The 23589-nt window shown below is 35.2% G+C and overlaps 1 protein-coding gene across 6 annotated transcripts in view; it reads left to right on the top strand.

Moving 5' to 3' along the window:
- LOC145689963 (uncharacterized) overlaps positions 1–23589 on the top strand; it is a 149260-nt gene that overhangs the window by 26186 nt on the left and 99485 nt on the right. For 2 of the 6 annotated variants that reach the window (XR_014132129.1, XM_081764356.1), the window contains exon 1: positions 462–711. The exons of 2 other annotated variants lie outside the window; for them this stretch is intronic. The gene's annotated coding sequence lies outside the window, so the exon portion shown is untranslated. Of the gene's footprint in view, positions 1–384; positions 712–23589 lie in introns of those variants that run through there. 2 more of the 6 variants (XM_081764355.1, XM_081764351.1) reach the window with 2 other exon arrangements.

Here is a 23589-nt window from a genome sequence, read left to right as displayed (position 1 = left end):
AAAGAGTATCCAACTAGGTATAAAGTTTTTTCCTTGCACCGAGGAAGCCGAGAAGCAAGTTTTCACTGAATATTAAAGTGATTATAATTTTTGTGTTTGAGAACAAAGGTTCTAATTTTTGTACGTTTGGGTTTAAATTTTTATGTTTTAATTTTTGTAAATATATATAGATGTTTCACATACCATAAACAATATCATCGTTCTATTTTATTACAGTTCATAAAATAAGATTACACGACAATACAATGTGGCCGAATATTAAAGTGAATCTCTGTATATACTATTAATTTCGTGAAATGCAATCGTAGACCCAGTTGGAATATCATCATCATTGATTTGAAAAAGTGAATGTTGGCGAAAAATAATTTATTCATGCTGGATATTGAAATGTTACCCACATCATTGGCCTCTTGATTTACTTTATCCCAGTGATCTTCCTGTCACGAAGAACAATATGCCTTCCCCTAGATGTACTAACACGCGATGCAGTTAGCAACATTGGTCGCGAAGAGCCTGGAATCTGCTGAATTGGCAGCTGAAAGTATCTGATCTTCCTGTTGTTCGCTCCTATAGAGTCTTGTGAAGTTCAAGGTGGTGGTCCACGCATTGCTAAATAAGGATAACAGATTCATATTGTAATAAGTGAAAGTCAGTCGGAAAAGGAAAATTCCAATTCTACAACTTCAGAGAGAAGCAAATAGAAACAGACAGGTAAATATACTTTGTTTTAACTAATATACACAAAGAAACAAGTATTGATATTTATTTTCCTGTAACGACAGTTCTTTCAGTTTCCGGGCTCATTTTAACGTTCTACTCACACAAAAGACATTTCAATCACAATGTTCGATCAGCAGGAAGTCAGTACACCTAAGCTGAAAGGATTAGGTAAAATTGGGAAATAAAATTCTACTCAACGAAACAATATAATTGTGAGTTGTCTTTTTAAATGATACTCATATAATGAAATGAAATCTTTGAGTTTTACGTCCCACGGATATGCCGGTTAGGTTAAAGGACACGGTGATTATGAGAAATGAATGAAATGGTGGAATGAAGAAAGTGGGAGGATACGGGAGAACCTCGAGAGAACACACGAGCAAAGTGTTTGTCCACCACAAAACTCATATAATGAATTACGTTTTATATTAGCATGAGTAAGCTCCAAGATTTTATTGGTAGTGGTTCCAGACTTGATTTAAATAATAATAATAATAATAATAATAATAATAATAATAATAATAATAATAATAATAATAATAATAATAATGAATATTTGAATTTGACGCCCCACTATTATGCTCTTTTAGGCTAAGGGAGACGATGATTAAATCAAGTGAATGATAACTGAATTAAGATGATGGAAAAACCAGTGGAATGATAAAGAGGGAGGAAATGGGAGTGCACCTAGAAAACCCACAGAGGCGATGTTTTCCACCACAAACTTACTCGAGCGAGAATCAAACTACGGACACTATGCACCAGGTATAAGTGCTGTATTACTGAGCCACTGTGCCCCCCGTGACTTGATTTATATTGAGGATACATAGTCTTCTAAACGCAGCCTTGTGAAGCAATCAAAGAAATATGTGAATTAAAATATAGGTAATGCTAGTCTACAAAGCTAGGTATAACAGTATTGGCGAACTATGAGCTAACCACACATTACCCTACTAAAAGCAACTGGACGGCTATAGGTCTTGGTGAGCTGTGAAGCAGAGAAATTTGCATTTCTATGGAAAACATACAGTAGGCCTATATTGCCAAATGGAGTCCATTTCGGGATCGATGGTGTGGTTCTATAATGCTTCGTTCCTGAAGGGGAGACAGTTTAGTTGGGAATGACTTATTTTATGAGGATTGATCCTGTATGATGGCCCGTGTACCCGCTAACTGATCCGGTTTGGAGACCACGTTAGTAGTCCTTCTTTCATAAACTAGATGCTGCACTGACGCAAGGGCGTAAATAAGGACCCCGCAGACCCCGCATTGCGGGGGCCCCAAGCCACCATGCGGCCCCAAATTGTGAAGTAAGACTTAGAGACGGGGCACCACTCGACATATTATGCGGGGTGGCCTCCAAGCTCTTAGTCACGCCGCTGTGCACTGAAACTACAATTCAAAAGCTAGGCAAGTGGTTTTCATGTAGACAGCCGTTTTATATCTTTACACCATGCTGTGGTGTGAACTGGACTCTAAAAATCTTACTTCAAGTTACAGTGATTTATAAGGAAATGCTTCTGAAGAAGAAATAGAGGTATATCCATTATTGCGACAAGCCTATGGCCAACTGCCTTTTATGCCTATGGGTGGAGGGGACTTCCCTATCAAAATGAAATACAATGAAATGTTTGAGTTTTACGTTCCACGATTATGCCAGCTAGACTAAAGGAGATGGTGATAATGAGAAACGAATGAAATGGTGCAATGAATAAAGTGGAAGGAAATGAGAGTACTCCGAGAAAACTCACGAACACGGTGTTTGTCCACCACAAAGCCCATTTAGCGCCAGCTGAGATCAAACCAGGGACCCCATTCACCAGAGGTGAAGACTTCCCTATCAAGTAGAAATCAGCTGCCATATCCATAATATGCTTATACACAACTAAAATGCAGATTTCAAATATTAGCTTGGAAAAAGCAAAGGGCTTTACATTTGAGAGGGAAAAGGAGTTACTTTTAGTTCCACAGTTATTATGCTCTATAAGATAGAGGGTGATTAATAAACTCGGAGGAATATAAAATATGTAGTTTGGTGGAATAGGAATGTGGGAGGAATAGGACGAGGAACGCTACAGAATCCATAGACACGACATTGCCCACCACAAACTAACTTGGCCTGAGATTGAATCTGGTACCATTGCACAGGAGGTGAGCGCTGTACCAGTAAGCCACTGTACTTCAAAAGTGTTATTATTGTCATTATCAAGTGCTTCTGCACCCACGGAATCATAGCAATCTATAATAATAATAATAATAATAATAATAATAATAATAATAATAATAATAATAATAATAATTGAACTGAGCGAAGCGAAGCTCTTATACTCGGGTTAGCCGTTTGGTTGTCCGCGAACTCCTCCTAGACCGTTTGGCCGATCTCAACCAAACTTAGCACGCTGATAGAGTATGTCGTGCTGAGTGACAACATAGGTCGAAATCAAAAATCCGATGTACCATCGAGGAATAATCACCGAAAAACGCTTCCTGATTACGTAGTTTAAGCTCGCTCAGCTCATTTCATTGCAATCGGGTATATTCATTGCATTCCTAGTAATAATAATAATAATAATAATGTGTAACACATAAATAAAATTACTTATTAGTGCAGCCCGGATTTATATGCAAAATGCATGTTTATATTGACATGCAGAAACGTATGGAGAATAATTTTTCCTTTGCAACCTACTTGTACGGATTCGTTTGAGACGCAAATGTTAGCGCATATAAGTGCACATATTCTGAGTGAATTTCGATGTGCATGCATATTGCCCAAACTTTGCAGGATATTGCATATTTCCGAATATTGCTGTTGCATACTAGCATACTTCAGAGCATATCACTGCAAAGTAGGTTTTGTTTAAAGTGAACCGAATCTTTTTTTCAACGCAGATGTAGATTTTTTTTTTTTTTTTTTTTTTTTTTGAAAAATAGCGTTGAGTTTGTTTCTCACAATCCTAGGTAAATTCACTTTTGATTGCTTTCGCATCAGCGTCGAACTGACCTGCCGGTGCGCTCTCCTCAATGAGTGGTTTACGCACCCTACCAGCAATGGCTTGGGTCGAAGATAAAGTGCCACTTAAACGGTTTTTTTTTTTTTTTTTTTTTTTGATCCTCCACTACCCCTGCCTTTGCCAATTCTTACGGTCTTATGCCACTATTCATCTTAGCGATCCTAAAATCTGTAGATGTAACACTAGTATCAGTCACTTTTGATTGATTTTACATCTACTCCTTCCCAGCCCTCGAGCTGCTAGGGTGCTTTACCTACACATTACATTTTTCATGTAACTATATATGTACCAAGTGTAGCTGAAATTGCTCCTGGCGCTCCAGATTTATACTGGAATATACACACATATATTTTTATACATACACATCTAGATCCCCCTTTCTCCTTAAAAAGAGAATGGAAAATCACTGGGATATGTCTCAACTTTCGTATTCTTAACTTGACAGAATCGTAAGACACTCAACTTTTCGCATGAAAAAACAAATATATCTCCTTGGGATACGCAGTTTAATCCAAAAACATGATGAAATCGTAAGCTAAGGCATAGTCCACTCATAAACAAAAAATTGCCAAAATGGATGCAGCGATCTACGAGGTGTTAGCCGTCAAACAATGTCTTTTTTATTTATATTTATATACATTGGTTTGAAGAGGCATATAAATCCGTCCAAAATTAGTGGGCATGCTCTATGAAAATTAAAATTAAAAAAAAAAAAAATACATTAGTATATTATTTACACCTTGGAAAGTGATTTCATCAAGTGTCCCCATGGTTTTAATGTATATGATTGTTCCAAGATTTATAATAGTCTTGAAAACTTTCATGCCATTAAAACGATTACTCGTACATGATTTTTTTTTCTTTTTAGTTTAAAGTTTAACTAATATACCGTTTGGGCTAAGGGAGACAGATGACTGAAGGAAATGAATGATTATGAAAGAATAATGGAATGAGAATATAGGACGAAACAATAGTACTTTGAGAACAGCCACCGACACGATTTTGTCCAACAATTTTTTCTGGTTGGGGATCGAACTAGGGACCTCACACACAGGAGGTATGCGCTCTATTACTGAATCGCCATGCCCCTCACGATTGCTCGTACAAAAACCAATCGCCAATCTATTGTAAGAACGTTTTATATGCTACAATATATTCCGGTCAGACCAGGGCGAAGCTGAGTGCCAGCGCGTGAGTCACGAGGTTCCTCCATTCCTTCATAATGTTATAATTTTAGCATTCAGCACTCAACATGATACAAGAGAAACTTTACTTTTAACCACATCGTCCCTTATCTATTTTTTAGTTTCACATTTTTTTCTTTAACAACAACTTATGTTGTATCCCTAGTGGTAATATAGGGATGAAAGCGCTGAAAACTGGTAGTTGTCACTATAGAATTGTCAAATAGACCATACTAAATAATTATATAGATACGAAAATTGATTTACCTGTATCACAAATATAGGGAAAAGTAAGACTGAAGAGAGGTCATTCTCGATCTGACGGGCTTATGACAAACATCATACATTTCTTCCTATATTGCGTGTTAGATATGTTAAATAAAATCAATTAGATTAACTTTAAGACTGATATTGGCAAAATCAGAAATTCACGCGTGTCAAGTTAGACCAACCATCAACACTAAAACAACCGGAACATATCTCAGAATAATGGGCTATTTATGGGCTAATTAGTTGCTCTAATAACAATTTATGGGCTCCTACTGTTCAGCGGGAAATCGGAATCAAAATGGGCGAGTCTAGCTTGATATAAAGCTAGAACCCCCCGTATGGCTACAATGGTCCGATCGAAATAATTCAAACGCCAGAATTATGGGCTATTTATTAGCTAATTAGTTGCTCTAATCCCAATTTTTGGGCTCCTACTGTTTAGCGGGAAAAAGGAATCAAAATGGGCGAGTCTACCTGGACATCAAACTAGAAATCTCCATTCGGTTACAATTGTCCGGTCGAAAAAAGTCAAACGCCAGAATTATGGCTATTTATGGGCTAATTAGTTGCTTTAATCTCAATTTTTGGGCTTCCACTCTTTAGCGGGAAATCAGAATCAAAATGAGCGAGTCTAGCTGGACATCAAACAAGAACCCCCATAGGGATACGGTTAGAATGGTCCGATTGTAAAATTTCAAACGCCAGAATTATGGGCTATTACGGGCTAATTATTTACTCTAATTCCGATTTTTGGGCTCCTACTATTTAGTGGGAAATCAGAATCAAAATGGGCGAGTGTGGCTTGATATCAAGCTAGAACCCCCATTCGGTTAGAATGCTCCGATCGAAAAAATTTAAACGCCAGAATTATGGACTATTTATGGGCTAATTGGTGCTCTAATTCCGAGTTTGGGTCTGCTACCGTTTAGCACGAATTCTTCATCAAATTGTGGAATTTGGCTTAACTTCTAGCTGTAAACCTAATGCTATAATGCTACGATTAAATAATTAATATGTCTTAATTATGGGTTATTTGTGTGCTAATTAGTTGCTCCAATTTCGATATTGGTTCTTCTATCATTACCAGGAAACCTCACGGAAGATTGGAATTGATTTCTAGATAACGTGGGATGATAATTTAAAAGTTGCACTGAGGAAATGTCGATGTGTATTAACTGAAAATTGATTTATTTCCATTCTCCCCGAATGCAAATATATACTTCTACTAGTAAATCCATGAATTCTCTTCTCACGTGTTAATGTTCATTATGTTTGGAAGTAAGTAGTGTATATATAGAATTTATATAGTGAAATATCATATTATTATTATTATTATTATTATTATTATTATTATTATTATTATTATTATTATTATTATTATTATTATTATTTGTTTAAAGGAAACGCCTGTTCGCCGTTGCTGGGGGCCGCAGTCGAACAGGGGTAGAATGTTTATTTCTTGCGCGTGTGAACCCTGGTTCGATCCCAGATCGCGCCAGGTGGTCTTTGTGGTTGACAAACACCATGTGCTTGGGTTTTGTCGGGGCTCTCCCATTTCCTCCCACTTTATACATTCCACCGTTTCATATTTACACTACTTACTTCCAAACATAATGAACATAAACACATGAAAAGAGAATTCATGGATTTACTAGTAGAGATATATATTTACATTTGGGGAGAATGCAAATACATCAACTTTCACTTAATAAACATCGATGTTTTCTCACTGCAACTTTGAAATTATTATCCCACCTTATCTAAAAATCAATACCAATTTTGCATGAGATTTCTTGCTAACGATAGAAGAACAAAACTCGACACTAGAGCAAATAATTAGCACACAAATAACTCATTATTCCAACGTTTCAATTCTTTTGATCGGAGTATTATAGCCCTAGGTTTATAGCTATAAGTTAAGCCAAATCGCACAATTTGACAAAGAATTCGTGATGAACAGTAGCAGCCCCACACTCGGAATTAGAGCATCAATTATCCCGTAAATAACCCTTATTTCTGGCATTTGATTTTCATCGATTCGAGAGTTCTAACTGTAAGGGGGGTTCTAGCTTGATGTCAAGCTAGACTCTCCCATTTTGATTCCGATTTGCCGCTAAACGTTAGGAGTTCAATAATTGGGATTACAGCGACTAATTATCCCATAAGTAGCCCATAATTGTGGCGTTTGAATTTTTTTAATCGGACCACTGTAACCATATGAGGGGGGGGGTCTAGCTTGATGTCTAGCTAGACTCGCACATTTTAATTCCAATTTCCCGCTAAACAGTAGGAGCCCAAAAATTTTGATTAGAGCAACTAATTAGCCCACAAAAGCCAATTATTCTGAGATATGTTTCGGCCGTTTTAGTGTTGGTGATTTTTCTAATTTGACACGTGTTAGAAAATCTCCTAATTGAATTTTCTTCATAATTTGATATGATACCAGTTCACACTTAATAATTTTTTCAGTGTATTTGTTATCTACTATCTTTTCTATATTGTGGTAATGCGTTTTGAGTGACTAGTTCTCATTCTTTCTCTGCTGTTCCACAAGATATTTATGTTCCTTAGAGTATTCAAAGTTTTATATCCATTTGAGATGTAGGCCATATATTTTATATACACAATCTCTGTATACTGCCAGAAATGTAACCTCAAACAAGAGATATGTGGCTTCGCATAGCGTAGTAGCTAACGCTCTCGTCTTTGGTGCTAGCGGTCCCCAGTTCTATTCCCGGTCGGGGACACAGTCGAAAAAATATGAAAGCTTTTTCAGGCCAGCCATCCTGAGTGAGGTTTCCCTGGGTTTTTCTCATTCACACGCGATGCCGGGATGGTGTCTAATATATATGTCCTAGGCCGCTTCCTTTCTTCCCCAAACTATTCTTCCTTCCCTTTCCCCGGATAGAGTGATCGCCGACGGATGTCAACCCTCATAAGTGACGAGCTAACATGGCATTAGATACCGAAAGCCCAGAAATCTAATTCCTAATCCTAATCAAACTAGGTATACAATACATGAGCAGCTCGGCAGAGTTGGAGTGGGTCATTGGGTCAAAGTTTCTGAATGGATCAATGGGTCGTGCGTCAATAGCATGTGACCCACTCCGACCCGCCACCAACCGTGACCCACTGCGACCTACCACCCACCATGACCCTCTGCGACCCACCGACTCACTCAAACCTACCGACTCACTCCGTTCATTGCATTGTAGACAGTATCTTCTGAAGACAGGTGAATTTGTCTGCGTTTTATTTTCAAGATCTCCATTTCCCTTCCTTTTCCATTTGTTTCTGTCTACTTACCTGAGATTAGTATATATAAGTGAAAAAAGAACTTCAGGCACTTTTGGATATCGATATTTGTAATTTTAATAATAGCAGTAGGACTTATATTACTATTTGGCTTTTGAGGCCTTTGAGTTTTTAAAGGAGGTAACTACTGGAAAAAATACATTTTTGAATCACTGTAATATTACATAAAAAATTGAATATAACTATGTGTGCGTGAGCATCACGGCCAAATTGCAAAGTCAAATGAAATGACTTTTAGTATATAGTTAGGCCTTAATCCAAACTGGGATGTTATATCGCTTTCACTACAATAATATCCTAAGGATGTAGTGAGGATCCGAATCTCGCAAGCCGTTAAACTTACGGAGCTGAAATTCAGTGTATTAACTCTTTATTGAAAATATACAGAATGTGTCCTAGCATTTTTTAAAATTCTCCTTTATGGGGGGGGGGGCACTTTCTACATATGGAAATCTGTAGTGGGTTGGTTTGTAAAAATGATCGAAAACGATCGATATTAGTTGAGAAAAAATTCAAAAACAAAAAATACAGTGCTTCGCTTCATATATCCATTGCTTGCTACTGTAATAAATGCTGAAGCTTATGTTTATTATATGGAGCGCTTACAGCATAGGGCAATCAACCTATAAAGTTGTGAGAGAAATATACATAAAATTTGTACTGTAAGCTTAATTACACGGAAATTTTAAGTTTGGACTGTACGCACAATTATATGGAAAATTTTATATTTTTTTCCTTTACGTTGGTCTACTTACCTTCATTTAAGACTTTCAAATTTCATCTTTTTCTCCACTGAAAAGTATCTGTAATTTGACAAGGAAATAATTATACTATGATAATATAATTGAAATAAATCGTAATGTGGCCCATGGCAAACAGCAGTGTGGTAATTGAAGGGAAAGAAGTGGGAAATTCCCAAGCACCCCCGAACACTTCCCCGGAATCTCCTCCCCTTTTGCTTTCTAGGGGGTGAGAGAACTTGGTAATGACATCAAACCTTCATGTAAAATTACAAAAATTAAAGTTATAAACAAATAAGAAATCATCAGTTTATTAGGAGGAAGTGTTGAAGATGAAATTTCTGTTCTCCGTGAGTCGACATTGCCAACTGATATGGTCGATATGGAAAAGATATTGTATGGTGATAGAGAGGTGATACTTCTTGCTGAGTATTTCAAAATTGACCGAGAAAAATCGTTATCAGACTTAAGCTTAACAAACAGATTGTCGATGAGGAGTTGCAGAATTTCTATGTCGGGTAGAAGTATTACCTCTACCAATTTCCACGACAGAGTGCGAACGGGGATTTCCCCGTATGAATGTACAGATGACTGATATTAGAAATAGACTAAGTGTTCAAATATTGTCTAACTTGTTGTTCATCAATGTTAATGGCCCACCATTAGACAAGCTCAAAGTAGACGAACTAGTTATTTCTTGGCTGAAGGATGGACATCATTCCGCTGCGGATGATTTACCATGAAAAAGTTCTGGAGGCCAACAGGAAAGAAACCCGATTGCAGATTTGTTTTAAGGTGGCAAATTACGGGTTTACGGAAAATGTATATTTGTGTTACTAATTGCTTAGTTGTGTTACTCAACTTTGTATCTATTTTTTCGCAAGTATCTGTTCTACTTTTTTTTTTTTTTTTTTTTTTTTTTGTATAATACTGCTTTATTAAACTAGATGGTAAACTACTTGGAATAAATATTCATAATAATTGCAGTTATGCATATTTGTAACCTAAATCTAACGCGGTGCTTTAGTGATTACACAAAATATAATTATTAGCATACTTTATGAGATGCTCTCATAGAGGGTACCCGATCATCTTTATACGCTATGAAAAACTGATTTTTCAAGTCTTTTGTGAGAAAATTGCTGTGAACTAAGAAATCATAACATTTTCCATATTGTACAGGGTATTTTCCTGCGAATAGAAGTTTCTTTTGGAATGCGTTGAGAAATTGACACTTGCAAGAACACTTTCCTAGTACAAGTATATTTCAGGCACACACTAATTTCCCGCCCACCTCGAAGTGCTTCAATTTCCACACTGACAAACACTTTACCATTTTATATCATAAAGGTCAGATCCGCCGTTATTGTAACAGTGTTGCTTGAGTGATTATCTAACCCATGGTGGAAAGACTACAAGGTGGTTGCATGTGCATGTCGGCTGGAGCGCTGTTGTGGCTGTGACGTCATCTGGTTTGCAAGAAACAACAGGAAAAGGCGCGGCTTTAAGTGACAAGTGGAAATTCTTTTGCTACTTTGTTCTTTTAAATGATATCGGGAATACCTAACTATGCAGTGTACGGCTGTAGTAATTATTACAGAAAAACTAAGAGAACTAATATAAAATACTTTAGATTTCCTCAAAAAGAGGGGAATGTCTCCAGAAATGGATTTTAGCTTGCAGGCGACAGGACAAAATAAACCTAAAATATTGTAAGTTTTACATAAAAGTAATAAATAAATGCAATGTTAAATGAAATTATAAAAAAACGATTTCATTATGTAGTTTCTTTTTAGTATTAATAGTAAGTAATAATAGTATATAGGGCTACAGTAGCTTGTGTTGATTCTGCATACAAAAATCCAATAGTACGATTTAAAAAGACGAACTTTGAGGCAAGACCCGGATTCGAAATCATAAGGGAGGGGAACCGACAGAGGTGATCATTTCTATCATCATTTCCTTCTACATAAGATATTGAGACAAAAATTTCCTCACAAAGGCAGGCATGTAACTCGAGAAGGGAGGCACGATGATCTAGGGGGCATTACCTCCCGTATTCTCGAGTTACGAGCATTGAATGCGTTAAAGTACTACTCCATTCATTCTGGAGGTCTGCATTCCCTGTATCCTCGGTGCTAAAACGGGACGTTGCACTTCAAACTAACTAACGAATGGAAGGTTCATAATAACGATTAACGGTTACAAAGATATATAACAATGTATTAGATCAAGAGAATAAAGTATCATCTACCATGTTAGGGCGACATTGTCGGGACATTTTTACACTCAGATTTTGAAATTTTTGTTCATTTTAATCATAACTTTGGATAATTACATATACATATTTAGGAGCCCCCTGCAGAATTACAAAATTAAGAATGACTGCAGTAAATTTAAAATATGGTAGATTCTCAACCAATCAAGGAAGCACTGTGGCTCAGTGGCAGAAGGCTCACCTCTGGTGCAAGGAATACTGGTCCGCTTCTCGGTCAAGTGAGTTTGTGGTGGACAACATCGTGTCCGTGAGTTTCTCGGGGTACTCCCGCATTCTCATTCCACCAAATTCTACATAATAATTCACTTGCATTTATCTTTTTTCTTCTTTAGTCCACGGGACAGAAAAGAGAAAACTTATCAAGAAAATTAAGAAAATTATGTAATTTTATGATTTATGTTTTCTAGTCTAGCTGTAACACCCCTACATCATCATTACCTACGCATAGCACTTTGTTTCTTGCTTGAAATAGTCAAGTTGCAATTTCTTTGTTTGAGGTGCTTTGTATATACATATTTATTTCTATATATTTTTAGAACACAATAGTATATGTAACGTTTTATTTTGTACAAATGTGTAATACAGTTTGTTATGGCGTAAAGTTTGACACTAGTATTCAGGGAACTCTCAGTTTCACCAAACCTTTTATTTAAATACAAATTCTATAAATAAGCGATCAGCGATTTCAAATAAGATGACTTTTTTTATAAATCAAAAATAAAAACGGCGTTCCTGCTCAATAAAGTTTTTAACCTCCCCTGAGATTCTGACGAAACTTACGTGGGAGCAACCTCTTTAAAAAAAACTGTCCAAGCATAACGAAAATATACGTACGTGCATTTCTATTTACGAAAACCATGAATTCTCCCTTGAGATATTCTGAAAATTTATATGGGGTCATCAGTAAAGAATTCTCTTTCAAGTAAAATAATAATAATAGTAAATCAAAACCGATCAATGTGTTACGAAAATATACTTAAGCATACATAAATACATATATAATAATGAAATGCGAAATGCATTAACGACACACTGTGTTATAGATTATTCAGGCCTATACATACTCGAGTGTATTACTTCAGATGTTTAAAAAAGAAAAGAAAGAAAGGAAGAAAGAAAAAGCAGAAAATGTAGTGAGTAATATTGGCTTGTTCAAGCTTCAAAGTTGTTTAATATGAACTGATATTGCTGTTTCTTTTGCTATTGTAAATATCTTCCTTTGAATTCACTTAGCTTAAGCATTGATTACATTACGTTTATATAATTATTGTTTGTACTAAAATTTTTACTTCGTTGAAGATCACTATAAATAGAAGTTTCCAAGCGCTTGTTAAAAGTTCTTCTGACTCTCGCAGGCCACGTCTGCGACCACGATGACGTCATGCGCCAGAGCGACAAGAATGTAGCACTGCATTGCATCCACCTTGTAGTCTTTCCACCATGATCTAACCGTAGAAATTCAAACTCCAATTAGTGACAATTTTAAAGCCTTGTTTTATTACAAGTGTAAACTCTTTAGTCAGCAGAGAAGAGGTGTGGATGATGTGTCAGAGGTGATGATGATGGATTTTGGTCAGTGGCGGCGATTGGACGTTACAAGTGGGGGGCAAGACATGATCTCAATATTTATATATCAATCTTAGTTTTCCTGGTTGTTTCTAACACTTTGTATCACGAAAGGTTGTATAACTAATAGGATGCTATATTTTTAAGTTAAAAAACTGTATATCGTATTTCATATTTTAAGTACAGGGTTTTCATAAAGTCTGGACGGATTTAATTTGCTTATAATTTTCATAAAAATGCTCATATTGAAATCAAATAAAGTGCAAACGGTAGCGGAAGGATTAAATTTTTACCTGTAATCTGCACCAGCTCGGTTCATTCACCGCCACACCTCCAACTGGGCGCCATTTACGTCCACACATTCGCGTAGGCGGCGCTGGAATCCACTCCCACTTCGAGGACGGTCCAGGACGCTTCCTGTCTCCAAGAACTTAGCATGCCACTTTCGGATTGCACTCTCAGTCGGTGCCGGCTTTTTGAACTCTTTGGTGAACTTTCGACACACGTGAATTGTTGATTTTAGCTCTGCGTACCACAGAACATATTGTGCTTTCTCTTTCACCGACGCCATCTTTGATACGGTAAAAAAAAAATAGTCTTCTCAGAAGAGTTTTTCATTTATTTATTTCTTTAAAAGTCACACACACCAATACAGCTTACTACTTACTTTTAACAGTCAACATTGAAACAACAATGAAAACAACAACGGATGGAATTTGGTAAGAAACTGACCATTGCCCTCCCTCTCTCTCTCTCAACGTGTTCAGAGTTGCCGCTTATCTAACAGTGTTGCCAACTAAAAATTTAATCCTTCCGCTACCGTTTGCACTTTATTTGATTTCATTATGAGCATTTTTATGAAAATTATAAGCAAATTAAATCCGTCCAGACTTTATGAAAACCCTGTAAATTGACAAAACCAACGCAAGTAGGTACTAGACCTTTGTACTCTGAAATAACGAAAATGTAAGAAGAGATTTGATTCCTTGCTCATGAACATCTTAAAATTCTGTCTCGAATATTATGTAATCAGATTGTTTAATAACAAATTTGAAAACCAAATAAATAGAAATAATAATATTAATTATAGTAATGAAAAAGGAGTCTTGTTTTGTAGATGCTATACTGAAACTGGGGATAATTGAACAACTTAATTTTTAATTCCACACATGCTATTAAATGCATGTTATTACTCTTAGAAAATGAAAGACAGTAAATATCAAGCATATGCTACGACATTTAAAATAATATTTGCTTTTGCAGCTTTCCGAAACATGTTCGTTGCCATTAGGTACAGTTTTCACTTTCTTGGAACACATCAAAAGACAATACTTAGAATCACTCTACACTCCAGCTATACAAAATAATCCTAAAACCTAGAATTATATTGAATTCACTAAATTTAATTGTATATACAGTTACACCCCTAAACACACACCACTTCACTCGTATATTATACTACAAAACAATGCAAAAGGTAGTTGTTGTTTCTTATTACGCTCTTTTTAATCAATATTCCTTACTTTAGAAAGAAGAGAAGACATTTTAGGAATTGTCAATTTTTGTGCAATTAAAGAATAACTTGTGAAATACCTTTTTTTTTGTGAAATGTTCTCTCAATTAGTTTCAAAGCGGCTGACTAACATATCGAGCTCTTGTAAGAAGGGGGTATAGAAGCAAAACCTGCTAAATCCATTTTTGAATTTTGTGTGGGACGAAGAAAAAGTGACGCCCTCATGTTTTCAGAATTCTTGAACAACTTTTTTTGTTTGTTTAATGGTTGATTTCAGTCATTTGTACTAAGTAGGGACCTCTAAAAAAATGTTAAACAATTCTGAAACATAAGGACATCACTTCTTCGTTTCCTGACAAAACTGAAAATGGATTTAGTAGGTTTGGCTTATATACCTCTGGATTGAAAGTATACTCGAATTGTTGTGCTCCAATAGGTTAATTTTTGGGTTGTTTTCCGTCGCACTTAAAACGCAATCCCTGTAGCTTTCTTAACTTCACGGGAAGATAACCAATACGTACTCACACAACGACAAATGTTACATAGCACCATTTTTCTTATGAAACAGTAATACATACATAAACTTTATATTTCTAAATGAAACTACGGTATATACATTAATGGGTTGCTTCAAAATAGTGGGGGACAACTGCCCCCTTTGCCCTCCCTAATCGCCGCCCATGATTTTGCTGTCAGAGTAGGTCACAGTGGATAAGAGTGGTTAATGGTGGTGGTGGGTCAGAGTTGATCACGGTAGGTGGTGGGTCAGAGTGGATCACAGTGGGTGGTGGGTCAGAGTGGGTCACGGTGGATGGTGGGTCAGTAGACCGTTGGTCACGATAGAGGTAGGTCAGTGGGTTGTGGGTCAAATTTTCATTGACCCACGCCAACTCTGCAGCTCGGGGAAACAATGGTATATCACATTATGTAACTTCCTAGTAAATTGCAGAAGAAGGTTGACCATCTCCATGGTTTTCAGTGCAATAACACATACCAAATAAGCTTTCCCTGCCATCTGGTGGTACTTTTCTAAAATTAACAACCAGAAGACAGACAGACAGACAGACAGGCAGAAGACAGACCGATGCAACGTCTATTACTAACGGTGATTCGGAGTGTATTAATCTCTATTTCTACATAATTTCTACATTACTTTAGAAAGTGGTACCTTTTCATCATCATTTGTAAATCAGTACTTTGCTACTTTTTAGTGCAAATGGAAATGGAGCTTAAAAATCATATTATTAATTATATAAAGTACAGTCAACGAATTTTATTTTTTTTTAACCTCCAAATTATTTAAAACCTAGAAGTAAATCATAATAGATGAAAATAAAGTAATTAGTCATATGGTTCTTATAATTTTGAAGATAAAGTAAAGAAATGGAAATAAATTCCTTCCCGGGAATTAAAATGCCCGGGGAAAATCCCGGGAATATTCCCATTTTTTATTTTCCTTCCCACCGGAAATATTCCCACTGCTTATCACTAATTTCAGCTTTCATCGATCACGCCCGTTTCATCATGTAGGGCCTAGATACCACATACCTTTGGGAATAAAGTGCAGTTTACATAGAGTTATTTTCAAATATCAGTACTACATTGGCAAGTTGGTCTAATTTGCCTTAATTAATCTCAAAGAAGAAGTATCAGGTCGAGGGTGTTCCAGTGTTCTAGCATTCCCGGAATTTTTATGGGAAGCGCCTACACAAAAAGAGAAAAAAGAAGAAACAAGAAGAAAAGAAAAGAAAGAAAGGAGAAAGAGGGAAATTCTAATATTTTACCGCATTTATTTAATTACTGTAGGGACCGACATTTTCATATAGCGGAGAGCACTGGTGTCAATCCAAGAGGATGAGGGGGACATGTCCCCTCCAATCTTGGAACTCGGGAGACTCTCCAGTAGTTGTAGGACCGATATGTAAACATTCCTAAGCTGCGTGATACCTTTGTTTAATGAATAGGAAGCTTTTGTAAACGTAAGAGAAGCTCTTATGGAGCTGTCACGTAATTTCATCATTCTGTCAATTAAAGAAAGAAGAAAATTGTCACTTAAACTTGACATATAGATGTTGGACAATACTTTAACTGTTGGAAGCCAGAAAAGAGTGTTTTAAACTTGTCAAATAATTTAGTTTAATGTATTTAGAAAACATGGGAAAATCTCGATAAAGAACAATTGTTAAAAGCACAGCTATATGTTAGCTAAGAATGGCGGGGGAGGGAGAGAATTTTTTGATGGAGAAGAGTAAAGAAAGAAACATAGACACCTGCTTGTATGTGTGTGGCCCAGGTTTTTGGAGGGGCGAAGTGTAATCTCCTGTGGAGTAAAAGACCTTGTTTAAATTGGAGAAATAGCAATCATTGTACTGAAGGACAGAGAATTGAAGAATGAGATAGTTACGTGTCACTTTGTGAGAGTTATTACATTGCCACATACTGAGGGACACCACATACGATTGCATGGGAACTGTAGTGTTCTTTTGAGCAAAGGGTTGGTTTTAAATTGGCGTGGGACTTGTTAGGGAATAGTTAAGAACCTTAACACGTAAAGGGACATGTAGAAAATTACTACAATAGAAAGCGATACATTTTTTGTGCAGATGAGAAAATGTGATGTTGCTTGCGACCCACCTGTATGTGTAACTCTTTTTAGAAAAGAAAGAATTGAAATAGTTGAAAAAAAGATCTTTTGAGTTGTTAGGATGTAGAAAGTTATTTGAGAAAATGTATGTGACATTTATTGTTGACGGTGGAAACAGCTTGTATGTGTAACTCTTTTTAGAAAAAAAAAGATTTTTCTGACTTGTTAGACAGAAAAATGTTTTCTACCCTAATAGAATGGAAAAAGAAAGAAAAAAGCCTTTTTTTCTGGAAAAGATTCTTGTGAACTTTAAAGAATAGCTTTTGTACTTGTTTTTGTGAAAAAACGGAAGGGTATGTGTGTGAACGCTCGAACCACCCAGGTTAACGAATATATATATATATATATATATATATATATATATATATATATATATATATATATATATATATATATATATATAAGGAAGTTGAAATGAGACCAAGTTATATAGTGTGCTTTTTAGCGTTGTGGAAACTTGGCTTGTGTATTTTTCTGCGAGTGTGTTGTTTGGAGAATAATTTTGGAATTACTGGAAGGAAAAAGGTAAGTTAAAATTTACCATTTATATAAATAAATATGATAAAAAATATTGAACTTGGATTTTAAATGTATTTACATGAATTAAAATGACTTGTGTTTGCTTTTATTTATTGGATAAATGTCGGATATAACCGTTATTATGATTGAAAAAAGACATTGAGATTTGTTTCTGAAGATTCAAATACGCAAACCAGAAATGTTGTGTATTTCCTCAATAGTTTATGAAGGTTTACCTACAATTTAAAACGCGAAGAACCGCATAGAAGACACACAGGTTACCTAGCAATAGAACTATGAAGGGGAACGCGTAAGAAAGCGAGAGAGGGAGGAAAAAAAAGAAAAAAAGTTTGTGTGCTGATTAGACTAGGAGCGGGGCGGAGGTGTGGCGGGGGGATTTTGTGTTTGTAGTTTCAAGGAAAGAGCGATAGAGACGCGAGGGGAGTTTGTGTTTGTAGTTTGACGGAAAGAGTGCGTGCGAGAGAGAGAGAAAGAATGTGTGGAAGAATGCATAAATGCGTTGGGTGCGTGAGGGGGAGAGGCGCGGGGGAGTTTGTGTTTGTAGTTTGACGGAAAGAGCACGTGCGAAAGGCGCGGAAAAAGAATGTATTTTTGTATTGGTGTATGTGAGACACAGAGAGAGAGAGAGAGAAAGAATACGGGAAGCACACATACATGTGTTGGTGTGCGTGAGAGGGGTGCGAGGGTATGGAAGGTTAACCTGAATGGTGCTTCAGGCGATTTTTTATTGCTAGTTGAATGGAATGGAATTTACGGTCTTTGAAAGGAAGGGAAAAAGCTTGATTTTGAACACGAAAAGTGTAAGTTCGTCTAACCCATGAAAAAACGAATAGCAAATGATTGAATTAAATGAACGAAAACGAATAATTTATCTGTTGAAAACAGTGGCGTATGCGCGCGTTTATTAAGAATAAATTGAGATTGTAAGTGAATATGTAAATGCTTTTGAGTGACTATTTTTTTTCTTTAGCTATTTAGCGTCAGTTTAAAGATATGTGTGCCATTTGAAACAACAGAAATGGATTTATCAGATATACCTATGTAAAGCTAGATTATAGTGTATGGGAAAGCACTTGCAAAGTATAGAAATGTTAAAATGTTGATACTTACCTAAGATAAAATGTCTTCTTTGATGTTTGAAGCACATATGGGAACTGTATACGAACAACTAAAATATGGCGGGAAAAAAAAAGACGGGAAGCGACAAAATATTTTTGTCGGTAAGCGTATGAGGCATTGCCGTTTGTACAAATAGCACTAACCCGATACGGTTTGGTGTTAATTGCACAAAAGCATACATGGTACTGACATGTGTTGCTATATAGGTGGCGCTGATGTAAAAACACTAAGATTTTTCCATATAATAACTTTAAATGATTATATTTTGTAAACGATTCATCGTAGAACAAAATGGACTACAGAAATCGATTTATCAGGTCACAATCTATATAGAAAGACACCCTACATGATAAATTTGAAGACTTTTTATTTTTTGGAATTTATACAAGGGCTGTTCAAAAAGTACATTTTTTATTTTTCGCATTTTACGGCAAACTATTGGTCGTAGAAAGTAAAGAAAGGTATTTTCTTAATCGTTAGGACCTAAGAAACAGTACGATACAGGTTAGAACATTGTAAATTGAAAATAAAAATTTAATGAATTTGCATAAACAATATGGCGTCGATTTTTTTGAAACTTTGGAAATATGCCTATTAGAGGATATATTTTTATATGAATAGATAAAATGAATAATATTACTAAAATAAATACCATTTTTGCGCGTTTTTAACGCGACCGGTGCGCGCAGCGCGGTATTTGCGCCCGGAAAAACGTTTTCGCGACACGGGACGCGTAAAATATTGCCGCCCGGAAACTGCGCGGGGTATTGCCGGTTATAAAAACAAACAACACTCGGTAACTTGCTATGGTACATGTACACACACGCACAGTCTTATACACACTAATGTCAATGTTATGTGTACAGATGGCCTTGTTTCAAGAAACAAACATGGCTGATGGATTTTAATGTGTTTTCTTTGCATTAATGATATGTAGTATATGTAATAAGATTTATAATATTTGTATAACTTTAAAAATATTTACAATTAATCTAGTAAACGTTATTTTTAAAACAGTAATAATTGGAAATTTAAACAAGTTAACACAAACTTTCCCGAAGTTTTACGAAAATTGCCGAAGTTTCCCGAAGTTTTACGAACAGTGCCGAACATAAAAATGTATCATCATTTACGTCGAAAATAATTATAATATTAACATGTGAAACGATATTTTAGGTTGTCCGGGGTAAAATACGTGACTACCAACATAACCCCGAACAATACCAAGAGTCACGAACCCGAGAAATCTCAGGTCGGAGATGTTTCAAAGAAAATTTATTTACCTCAGGTCTTCAAGGCTTAGAGAGAACAGAACATAACAGAACAAATGCAAATTGTTATTAATGATTATTTATTAAAATAAAATATAAACAAACAAAATATTAAAAGAAAACGAAAAACAATAACTGACAATGGATAAGATGACGTAAAATAACACAACATTTTAAAAAGGATATAACTCATTCTTTATAATTCAAAAGATCCTCTACAGCAATATGACTAGCAATATGTGTATGCCAAGTGGCACCTGTTCTAGTTTTTGTATCTTGAAATTTTGTAAGTCATGGCTCTGAAAAATTTTAAACTATTACTTGAGCCATGACTAGATTAATGTTGTCTAGGGGAAAGAAGTTATGATTATAACAACTTCGTCATTAACAAAGTCAAAGACATATTTACCTCATATAAGGTGACGTCCCACGAGGATAGAACCTCTGCTGCTGGTAGTTGGAGAATGACTCCTCGAATTTTGTAAATTTTTGTTATATATTTTTCAGGTAGGGTGTTGGCCGGAACATACAGTCACACAATGTTAATTGACGTAATTTTAAGTAAGGGGGAATCGAATAGTATGATTAGGCGGAGTTTATGGTGATTCCTTTGACATGTTTATTCGTGATTGGTTATGAACTTGAGTATCAGAACTTGAGTAGGATGGCATAGCGACGTAGAGATAGGAAGAATATCCGTTTTCCGGATTTCATTATTTTCCCTATTTTTCTTAATTTGACGATCCACTATCGATGATGACAAAATTCCTGTAGTTGCTACAACCACATTTTCCGTACAATGTGTTTCCCGTAGGAAACCACAACCATCAATATTTAACTTAGTGGTTTATGCATTTCCAGGATAATATCTGCCATCCTGTTATTCTTGGAGCGTTGAAAAACTGGAATTTCATTTTTCAATTAGAATAATAATAAACTTTCAAGTCCAAAACCAACCAAGAGAAAACAAGTCTCTGTTATATGAAAAATAATGATTTAGTTAATCTAAAATTACCTATAAATTATCCAAATCAAAAAATCCCTTGCACACTCCCCCACTAGAAAAATTTGGAAGTCCCTTTCCAAACAATATGGGCTCATAAGTATAGGCATGCAATTTATAATGTATAAATTGAATGCTCTTAGACGATACTAGAACAGATTCACTTGGTAAGAGAGGGTTTTCACTTCACTACTTCTTACTCATACCTCGTATATGAATTGTTAATAACAAACATTAATACTTCATAACAGAATAACGTATGTTTCAACATCACAGTGTCCAAAATAAAATTGATATATATTTGAAATATCTATTGGCAAGAAAGTTTTTTTTATGTTGAAGTTTAGTTCAAAGTTTATAAATCTTTTTTCATCGTACTGTTGTAAGACCCAAAATATTTAATTAAATGTCACCTTCCCTTTCAAAAATTTTTGTGCAGCTTACACATGTGTAAATATGTTGATACTTACTCCTTAAGGCAGTATACTATGAGCAATACAATACAATATATGTTATGATAGGTTATATCACATCACATTGATTCTTAATGATTTTTCTTCTTTTGTTTGAAAGCCATATTCATATAAGCACCTGACACATGAACACAGGAGAAAAGAATGGAAATGTTATATCTAACAGAATACAGCACTGAAGGAGAATGAATACTCTACAAGATGCGAATTATAAGTGATCAGAATACATTATGTTTAAGTAGATACAACATAAAATAATTAAAATAAAAAATATCATTCATAGTGCTGTATGTAATACCATGGAATTAATTTAATACCCAAACGGTCTTTCTGCTATAACTACATGGTTGTCAAACATTTACAGTGATATACTTTTTATAAAACAATTACAAATTTAATTAATCCCAACCAATATAGTAAGTACAACAAAACTAATTAGATTAGTAAAAGAAACATACAATTAATAGTAAGATTGAGATAAATTCTTTTAGTCTCTACAATCGTACTACTATTTGAATTTTACTGGCGCCTTACATTTTGCACACACCAGAGACAAAACAATAATTAATATGAGAGACGGACTATCTGTTTATTAACACACTTAAGAAGTTACCTTAACATATTTAGTTTATATGAGGATTACTTAAATTTAATATTTTACTTCCCGATACTGAACTCATTAACATTAATGCCAAAAAGTATTTTCTTTACAGCTTTTTTGAACTTATTCTGAATGAATTATTTAATAATGAAATAATCATCCTCACATAAACGAGTTTAGTTAGTTCGTAAGCGAATTCGGATGGTTATTTATCATGTAGTGATATTCATCAAATTAATTTTGAACTTGTATTTTTTCTAGTTATGACCACTCAAAGTACCTAAGACAGAGATATTTTTAAAGATCATGTCATACTATAAGTTTGATCCGCACACAATCTATGTTGGAACACAAATGATCAACGCTGATTAAATTATGATTATATCCGATTTCCTTACGAATACGAAACATGAGATATGCTAGTATCAGTTATTTATTGTTTACAGATACACCTCCTGGTATCCCATCTTATTATTTACTTATTCATCAACACTACATTCGATTTCAGTTACTGAAAGGACAAAATTTCAACTTTACATAAATTAATTACTAGACCAAATTGTATTCATGGATTATTTTCCTTTCATTCAATAATTGTTATACACATTATATATATTTATTTTTAACTGTACTGATGCCAGCATATTTAGTTACTTTTTTAATAACCTAACCATTATATATATCATTTGGTATTTATGCTTTCCTAAATTATTATTTAATTATAAATAAGTCATGACCTCCAAAGTTCGATTTCAATCTTAATATTGTAAGACACTATTTCAGGAATGATATGTTTTTGCGATGTTTCTTAATACAAAATCACATTTGAAACTACCTTTTTGTTTTGTAATTGATAAAACCAAATTTCTTTATTTTCCTTTTTGGAATATACTCAGTTAATCCGAATTAATTTAAACAATTGAGCTGAAGGCTCTCCTCGCAAGCATTAGAATGAAATCAACTTACAATACCTTACGCGAGATGCATACTATTCGAACCAAAATATAGTTACATTTATAGCCAAAAAGTAGTTTTTAAACCACAATTCAGCATAAATACTATGGTATATATATGAGTTAACACATTCAATGATTATATAATGTTTATTAGGCTTTCTCTTTTTAAATATGATGGGCGTATTTTTTAGGGTTATCCTTTCATTCCACAATATTTTCATTCCACAATATTTCAGTCATAGGACAAATGACATGCAGTCGACCTTATTTATTGCAGCCAGCTTTTGGACTATATTTTTTAATCCCACACTGATCTATGGTCAGCATAACAATTATCTGATCTTTCACAAGACGCGAAGCTCGGTTTTTAACCGGAAACGTT

The sequence above is a fragment of the Thermobia domestica genome, chromosome 7, assembly GCF_964235325.1.
Source record: "Thermobia domestica chromosome 7, izTheDome1.hap1.1, whole genome shotgun sequence".
Lineage (NCBI taxonomy): Eukaryota > Metazoa > Arthropoda > Insecta > Zygentoma > Lepismatidae > Thermobia > Thermobia domestica.
This window is presented reverse-complemented; position numbering and strand designations above follow the sequence as displayed.